This window comes from Quercus lobata, chromosome 11, assembly GCF_001633185.2.
Source record: "Quercus lobata isolate SW786 chromosome 11, ValleyOak3.0 Primary Assembly, whole genome shotgun sequence".
NCBI lineage: Eukaryota > Viridiplantae > Streptophyta > Magnoliopsida > Fagales > Fagaceae > Quercus > Quercus lobata.
In genome coordinates, this window is record NC_044914.1 from 47,740,283 (window position 1) to 47,750,036 (window position 9,754).

Genomic DNA, 9,754 nt, shown 5'->3' on the forward strand with positions numbered 1-9,754 from the left:
GGCTTTAGGCGAAATCGGCTTCAGGCGGCTTGAGGATGAGAGATGAAGAGAATGAGAGTGAAGAGGGAGCTGTGGAGGACGACTATGGCTCCGGCGAGATCAGCGGCGAGCTTGGCAACTTCGGCGAGATCGGCAAGAGAGAAGAACGAAGATGTAGAGAGAAAAGAATGGAACGCAGATGAGAGTAGAGAGAGAGAGAAAGTCTGAGTGAATAATGAGAGAGAAAGGCTGAGGGAATAAACAAATAATAAAAAAAATGGCATGGATGTCCGTATCGTCTCATATTTGAGACGGTACTGTAGCTGTGTGCCAAAATTTTTGGCATTTAGAACATCTCATGAGGCTCATGTTTTGGGTTTTGGTGTGCCAAATGCCAAATATTTGACATTTGGCACACCTGATGAGGGTGCTCTAAGGCCTTAGCTAATACATAGACATTTATTCATGTTTTATAGATCATGGACATGCAAATTCCAAAGCAAAAGAAAAACACACAAACATTTATGATTGCTCTTCTTCCTAGAAGAAGTCTTTTTTATTTCTTCATTCTTTCTATTTTAAAGCAGTCTTAAGAAACGATCGCTGCCACTTTGGGAACATAAACGGGAAATTTATCAATTTCATCAATCCAAGGATTATTCTTCTCATATTTCGGATTGATGGTTTGCAATGCATGCCACACAGCACTGTTAGACTTGAATCCTGACCCAAACGCAATCTGCCACACTTATCACCTTTCTTGATCCTCCCTTTGGCCTCAGAATAAGCTAGTTCATACCATAAGGAACTACTAGAAGTGTTCCCAAACCTATAAAGGGTCATTCTTGAGGGCTCCATATGCCATTCACTCAGCCCAAGGTTCTTCTCTAGTTCATCTAACACTGCCCTCCCTCTTGCATGTATACAAAAGTGCTCGAAAGCCAACTTAAAATCTGGAACGTATTGTTTTATCTTCATTTTAAATATCTTTCTTCCAACTAAATTCACAAAAAATAGGATTTGTTCCGATAAGGGAAGGACTAATGGCCCTAATGTTGTGATGTGGGTTTTAAGGGTTTCACCAGCTACTGTCAATAAATCTTTGGAGAGTGAAATGCCAAGTTGTTTGTCCATGTCTTCCTTTTGAATAACACAATTGTAACATTTATCATCTGCACCTTTGTGAGTACGTAGAGTATGAATGAGTTGGTATTTTGAATGAAGGCAATCGGATGATCGGTTTGATAAGAGGATTGCAGCTGCTCCTAGACGGAATAAGCAATTTGAGAGGAGCATTGATCGGTTATTGCCCGGATACCAGTTGAGAGTCATGCTTTCCATGCTTAGTACTAGTGCATAGGAGTTAGGTTGCACCTGTTCCACAATGAGAATAAAATAATTGATTTACGTTATTTAAGGATGTTAGAGATGTTATAATGCTATACTAGCATTAATATTAATTAGGCTAGTTTTGGAAGCTTGTATTATTTTAACTAAAAGACAACACATTAAATAATTTTCACTTAAAAAGTTGGATTAGATCAATTAATAGAGTACAAAAACATATAAGCTTGCATCATAGAACTCAAGTTTTTCCTTTTCAAGTTAAACAAACAACAGATAAGAATATATATATATATATATATATTTTTTTTTTTTTCTGTTTTCCATACTTATTAACATCTATAAATATATTTAGCGTATATTCTTTTGCAAAGAAGTAAAGTTACTTTAATAAAAATTAATTTGTAAAATTTACATTACTTTGTTAGAGCTGGCCGACTGGTAACTACTGTTCGATTATCCTTATTTTTTGTACTAACTAATTTATTATCTTTATCTTCTCTTCCTTATAAAAGGGCAACAAAGTTAATACTCTAACATCTTACTGCACCATATATATATAGTCGATAAAAATTATCTCAAACCTTTTCATAACATGCACACAAACCTGTAACAACCGCTTGGCTAGGTCTATTGAAATAAGTCCAGCACTGCAGCCCATCCTACCATGGTTATAGCTCAAAATATTCCCTCTAAGCTTGTAGCGATTCACAACCACGGCTGATAAGGATGGTGTTGGATTGAAAAGACTACAATTCACAATAAGAATCCCTATATCCTTAACATTTACCCTTGTTTTTGCTAACAACTTGTCAATAGCTCCAAACATCACCATCTCTGCTTCCTTCCTCGCTTCCTCAAAAGTTTGGTTCATTGGAACATCTAAGAGTGATTTGGAGACATATGTCTTCGGGCCATACCCTGACTTCTCCAAAATATTCTTTTGAAACGCCAAACTTTCTTCAGAGAAACTCCTATTACGCTTGGATGCTTCCATAAAAGCTTCTTGGCTGCACATTAGACCTGGTTTGGGCTTGTAACATACGAAATTCAACAAGTAAACTTGTTTAGCACGACGCATGAAGTGAAGGGTTGCAAGGAAAACTGTAAGTGCAGTGCATAGTGTAACTGACAGGAGATTGAACTTAAGATAATTGAACAAATGGATGAAATGTTCAACGGAATGATGAGTGGAAGCTATAGTGATTGGCACGAGGAAAAGATACATAGCGTTGGAGACTAAGAAGTGGTAACCTAGTTTCACATATTTAAGCTTAACCGAATTTGGTTCATTTTCTAGGATTTCTTTATTGTCAACCTCCATTATGGAATAGAAAATCAAGAAGTTCTTTCTTGCTTGGAGATGGAGGAAATTAGAGAGAGATGGATTTAATGTAATGCAGTGTTGAGCGCATGCATTTGGAGTATAATGCTATGAAGGTATTTATAATATCATTTATAGAGGAGGTAATACGTCATTGTGATCTTGATCTTGTTTTCAGGATCATGATCTCATTCATATGCTAGCATCGGTTTATTGCTTATGAGGTGACACAGTTTGTTCGCAACTTGTTCACTAATAACACTAATTTTATAATGCATCAATTATAATAAATTACAGCAATTATTGTGTAAATTTTTGTGTCCAAACTTATTGATTGCTTATTGCCAACAGCCAATATTAACATTGCTCAAGTATATTTAAACATCCCACGCCAAACAATACCTTGAACCTGCCCTCTTTTTTTCTTTTTCTTGCTCTTTATTTCATTGTGATTGTTAATATTTTCAAATGTAAAATATAGTTTATCATATTATTAAAATTTTTAATTGATATGACTATATATATATATAGTAAATACAAAACATAAAACCTTAGACTATAAAATAGATATTCTTATCTATAATATATAACATATATAAAGCTAAAAAGTTGACTTTTGGTTAACTTACCTTGTAACCTTTTAAGTCGTTAAGGCCTGTTTGGTAGCAGATTGCAAGTATTACCGTTCAAAATGATGCCAAAACTATGGTTTAAAAAATATTGTGAAAATACGTGTTTAAAGTATGCAAAAAATGTGTTTGGTACCATGTTTCAAATAAAATATTTTAAATTGTGAAAAAAATAATTGTGTATTTGATATGTGTATGTTTTTTGTTTTTTGTTTTAAGCTGACAAATATAATAAAAGTATTATTGTTTTATTTGAAGAGAGAGAAAGTTCCCTCACGTGGTCTAATCAGGTGGGACCTACAATTTTCAACATATTTAGAAAAGTGTCATTGAGTACTGTTATTTGAAAACTGAAAACTGTTAAAAGGAGTTCTCTAAATTCAGTGTTCAAACATCCTAATATGAGAAACATAGCTTAAACACTCTTAAATAAAATCTCCTAAAAAACATTTTTTTTTTTTTTTGCCCATTGTTTTCAGTGTTTAAACACTGAAAATTGTTATTTGGACTTTTTTACCAAATAGGCCTTAAAGCACTGACATTAGTGGGTGTATTTGTGTAAATTTGCCTAAAAATGACTCACTTAAGTGAGTATATAATTGTGTAAATTTATCAATTTCCTATAATAATCATGTAAATTTACACTAAACTATTGATTTTTCACTTAGTTTTTTTTTTATGCAACCCGAGAATGAACATAAAAAGTGGATGGTGATTATTGCGTGTGAAGAAAGAGAATCAATTTAAAAAAAAAAAATGAAAAATTAATATTTTAATGAAATGTGGTGTAAAATAGATAATTTGATGTGTGGTTTTTTGAAAAATAAGTATGTTATATATATATATATATATATATATATATGAGTCGGGTTTAAGTTACACCTAGTGTAACTCTAAGTAATGTTACCGTTGAAAATCTCACCGTTGAATTACATGTTCTATATGTTTTTAACTTTCATGTCAATTGGATGTTATATACCATTTTATTCATAAACTCATCTTTAATGTATTATTTTAAACTACAAAAAATTGAATTTAAACAATTAATTGAAGACATGGTTATTAATCTTTGATCACCATGAAAATTTGCAAACATGGAAAATATACGAAGATAATGTAATCTAACGGTAGATTTGTCAAAATTCCCATCAAATTAAAAAATATTGAGTGGTGTAACATTATTTAGAGTGACACCAAGCGTAACTTGAACCCTATATATATATATAACTTGACTAAAGTTACACCTATTTTAAACCGTTGATTCTCATTAAATTTAATGGTCAGCAAAAGACTACCTCTCACATCATTATTATGTAATTAGTATTTGCTATGTTAACTCATTTTAATTAAATCCCCCAACATTCACCATCTGTCTCCTTAATAATCATCTTCCACTCCCCCACCAACTTCTATTCCTCTTCAATGACATCTAATAACAGATGTGGCTTTGACAATTATTGTTGGGGACGGCGACATCACCATGGTGCAAAGCAAGAGCAGACTAATGAGACCTCGAGATGGCCATGGATTGAAAAATGAAAAAGGATTTTTTCCACCATAATAGTTTGCTTCATTGTGATTTCTTTACAAGGAAAGCCGCTAGACCCTACATTCGACCTTTATTATTTGAAAGTGATTAGTGGGTTTAAGTTTGATTTTTTGATGTGATTTTTTTTGTTAATTTATTAGTATGGTCCTCTAGATCTAGAGGGCATCATTGAGTTGAGAACTATCATGATGCGATTTAAATCCATCAAGCAAAACACCTCAGCAAAGATTGCTTATTGGCAAGCTGTTTTTGATATCAAATGCAGCCGATGGTTTCAAAAGGTTCATTTAACAAGTAAATTCAGGCAAAACTCCTTGGCAACGTTACCAGAAATACTAGGGAGTGGAAGATGATTATTAAGTAGAGAGAGAAGGTGAATGTGGGGGGATTTAATTAAAATGAGTTGACATGACAAATACTCCAACCGTCCTACTTTGTTTGTCCTGTTTAAAAAGTCAAACTTTTGAAAGGAATATCATTTATTATCTTATTTACCTTTTAAAAATGTATAAGTTTTCAAAACTACCCTTAAATAAATTTATCAAAAAATTGAATTTGCTGGTTTTCTTTTCAAATAGTTTTGAAAATAAAATAGGGGTATAATAGGAATATTAGTAAATTAATGACTTTTATTTTTAGAAACAGAACAATATTTTGAGACATTTCAAAATGGTATAGAGGATAAACAAAGTGGGACGGAGATAGTATTAATTACATATTAATGATGTGAGAGGTAATTTATTGCTGATTGTTAGATTTAATGAGATGCAATTAGGAGTGGCAAAATCTAACACGACCCGCGAACTCAACATGACTAACCCGTTTATAAACAGGTCATAAGTTGAGGCTAAACAAGTTCAGATCATATTCGGGTTGACACGTCTAACCCATTTTAAAAAAAATGGTTGTGTTCGTGTTCAACATGAGAACCCGTTTGACCCGTTTAGCTTTTAAAGTTATTAATTATTTTGATATTATTGCTTAATTTATGGTAATTTTTATATGTTTATTACTATATTTATGGTTGTAATTGTATTTTAAATTTAGATATATAGGAATTGATAAAAATTATATAGGTTAGGTATGACCTATTAATCAAATAGATTATTAAACGGGTCATTTGTATTGACCTTTACATGACTTGTTAATTAAATGAGTTAAATATGTCGGGTCTGGTCGACTTGCTTAATAAATAGGTCGTGTTCGGGTTAAGAATTCCTGACATATTTACTAAACAGGTTGGGTTCGGGTCAACCCATATAATCGACTACTCATGGCTCGACATGACACGAACCTGACCCGCAAACACGAATTGCCACCCCTAGATGCAATGATCCAAATTTGGTGTAACTTTAGTCAATTGTGTAACTCTAAGTAATGTCATACCACCTAATAATTTGTTATTAAATTCATATTTTGAAAATCTCACCATTAGATTACATGTTTTATATGTTCAAAACATGCATGCTAATTTCCATGTTAATCAGATATTATTTATCATTTAATCTATAAATTCATCTTTTATGCATTATTTTAAACAACAAAAACTTGAATTTGAAAAATTGATTGATGATATGACTATTGATCTTTGATCTTCTTGAGAATTTTCAAGCATGAAGAATATAAAAAGATAATGTAATCCAACGGTAAAGTTGTCAAAGTTCTCATCTAATTAAAAAATATTGAGTGGTGCAACATTGCTTAAAGTTACACCAAATATAACTTGAATCCAACTCATATATGTGTGTGTGTGTGTGAAAAATATAATTTATACCATATAGCTTTGATGAATTGTCATTTTAGTCCGATAATCTTATAAGTAGCGTAAGGTTATACCACATAACGAATTATTAGAGAATATATTTTTTATAAACAAAATCCGACAAAAATAATTTATCACACAATCAAGAATATAAAAAGAATAATTATGTTCTTAAGTCAGAAAAGATACGAATGGTACTTCTCAACTAATACTTTCTTAACTGTGACCAAAATAATAAATTAATCTTTAATTTGTTCAACTGCTAACTGCTTAGACCACCGCCAGTTCCAGGCGAGATGGTACCTGGTTTGTAAAGAAACCTTTCACTCGGGGGTTCAAGCCCCCGTATTTACCTAGCAAAAAAAAAAAAAAAAAAAAAAAAAAAAAAAAAACTGCTAACTGCTTAGAATTGACAAGTGGGGTATATTGGGTTTGGGCCATAAATGGGTCGACTCGAAAGCAACACGATAAGAAACCTTTCATAAGCGGGTCAACCCGCATAACCCGCAATAGACATGTTTGACACGCCAATTTATTTGTGTCAATCCAAAACGACTCACTTAACACAATCTGTTTAAATCGTATAACAAATAAATATTTATTTTATTTTAGATTTGTCAAATACCTTTTATATCTAACATATATTTTAAATTTGAAAAGAAAAGTGAGTAATTACAAAAATTTACTAGAGATATAATTGGAAATTGAAACTTTACAGACCCTAGAACTACTAATATATTTTTTTTTTTTTGGTGGCATAGAACTTGCACAAATGAAATTGGATGAGCTTGTGGAAGATGTTATGAATTTGAACATCAACAAAGAATCTATGGATGATAATTGTGGTCATAGTCAAGATTAGTTTACTGCTTGCTCAAATTTTTTCAATATTGATACTTAGCATTTAGCAAGTTCCAAGAATATTATATTTTTGTTGAACTATGTTATTTTATTTTTGTTAAACTTTGTTATTTTGAATTTGGGTTGAAGTGTATACACTTCTTTTAGAGTGTAAAGAACTTATTTCTAGATGAATTTTATATTTTGTTGAACTACATTATTTTGAATGTGGGTTGAAGACTTGAAGTGTATGCATTGTTTTTCGCAGGTTGAAATGGGTTGTGTTACATTCATGTCAACCCAACACGACTTATTTATTAAGCATGTCAAATGAGTTGGGTCAGGTCAACCTGCCTTCTTAACAGGTTGGGTTAGGGTTGAAAGATCATGATACGATTATTAAATGGGTCGGGTTACTGTTGAGCCATTTAGTTGAATACTCCTACCTCGACACGACACGAATCCGACACGTTAACTCGAATTGACACCCCTAATTGGGTTTAATTCAAATTAGTTAGCTTTTGATTTGGGTTTTAAGTGAAAATTCTGTCGGCAGTGGCCGGCCTGGCTGCTATACATCTTAATAAAAATTAGAGTAATTCTACAACCATAAACTAATTTATATCATTTTTACAAAATCTTGATGTGGCCAATCTCTTATTGACTTTCATCTAAACCCACCGTTAATATTACTTTTTCATTTACCAATAATCACTTTCCACATCAATACTTTGTAAAATTTTTTATAAAATAATTTGTATCTCTAGCACTATTCTAAAAAATATATATTTCAAATTATCTTTTTATTATTTTTTATATAATTTAAGTTTCTTAATAACTGTCATATGAAAAAAATTCTTATAGCCGCATATTCATGTTGGTAATGACATCTTTTGTAATGTCTCATGTCTCTTCTAGTTTGAACTTTGAACTTCACCTCCCCCTCCTCAAATATCTACCCATTTCAAAAAAATGAATTACTTTTGGTTTGATCCAAAACAACAGTGTTAAGTATTTTTTTAGAAACAAACACATACACACATACATAGGGAGAGATAAAATGGTTCTAACTTCTAATACAAAACACACCACAAACTCCACTCAAAAGTCATGATAACTTTTAAGAAATGGTAGTAACAATAAAAGGTTGTGATTAGATAGCTAATAGGCAACTTTATCCCAATTTTGAAGAAGTTATAATAAAAATAATGAAATTTAATAAAGCGTTAAAATAACAAAAATAGGTAGATAATTGAAAATTTACTATTAATGACAAAATAAATTAACCTTTTTGGGTTTGAAGGAAAAAACTTATAGATGTGACAAATCCATATTTGCATTTTATTTTATTTTTCTCCAAAAATGAATCAAGATATTTAACATCCGGATTCCATTTTTGACTCTATGCAAAAGTGAACATTAAGACTCTCTCTCTCTCTCTCTCTCTCTCTCTCTCCTTTTAGTTTTCCCTTTGTCATTCGATTCCAATTTTTTATTTTATTATTACCTAATTAAAATGAGCACAACACTAATATATACTAGGAGAAAGATAGAGTAACCGAATTATTTGGTGCCATCCTATGTGAATTTTATTTTTTCCTTTCATGAAGCGCTAAATCTCTTGTTTTTTAAATTTGTTTCTTAAATTAGATGTTTCAAGTTGTTAACCTTAGGGTCTTTTTGTTGAAAAAATCATCATTTTATTGTGTCATCTATATAATATCTAAAAACTGAAGTATAACATTTTAATCAATTTGGTCTATTTTGGTCCACTTAGGTGATACTTTGAGAGGAGCGTTTTGTGTAAAAAGATGAGTTGCTTCATGACAATTATGTCACTTTCTCAGTATAATGTTGATAGGTCGATAATTCTTGAGAAAATTACATTTTTCTTATGTTATTAAAGTCTTGTATTTTTTTTCCCAATATAAGTGATGAGTTTACTTATATTTACTTCCTCTTTAGGCCATTCCAATGACACTGTTAAGTTCTAAAAGTTTAAAACAGTTGGGAAACCATGAACACAATCTTGTCTAGATATAGATTCCTAGATTTATAGGTTTGATTAGACAATGCTTAAGGTACTACAAGTCAAAATACAAGAACATTCAAGCTATGGAAAGGAGAGTTCAAATTCTGTGAAATCTGACCGATTGAAAATTAGATCCAACTGATCGAAAATCAGATCCAATCGATTGAAAATTGTAGACATGAAATTTTTGCAGAATTCTATTTCAACCCAAATTCTACTGAAACATTTTGGGTTTCATTCCAACTTCACATATAAAAGGGAAACCCTAGCTACATTTTTCAGGCTTTGTGAGAGA

At 31.5% G+C, this 9,754-nt stretch overlaps 1 pseudogene; it reads right to left on the reverse strand.

The window, feature by feature from the left end:
- Positions 1 to 568: 568 nt before the first annotated feature.
- On the reverse strand, positions 569 to 2,647 carry LOC115969468 (annotated as a pseudogene).
- Between the last annotated feature and the right edge of the window lie 7,107 nt (positions 2,648 to 9,754).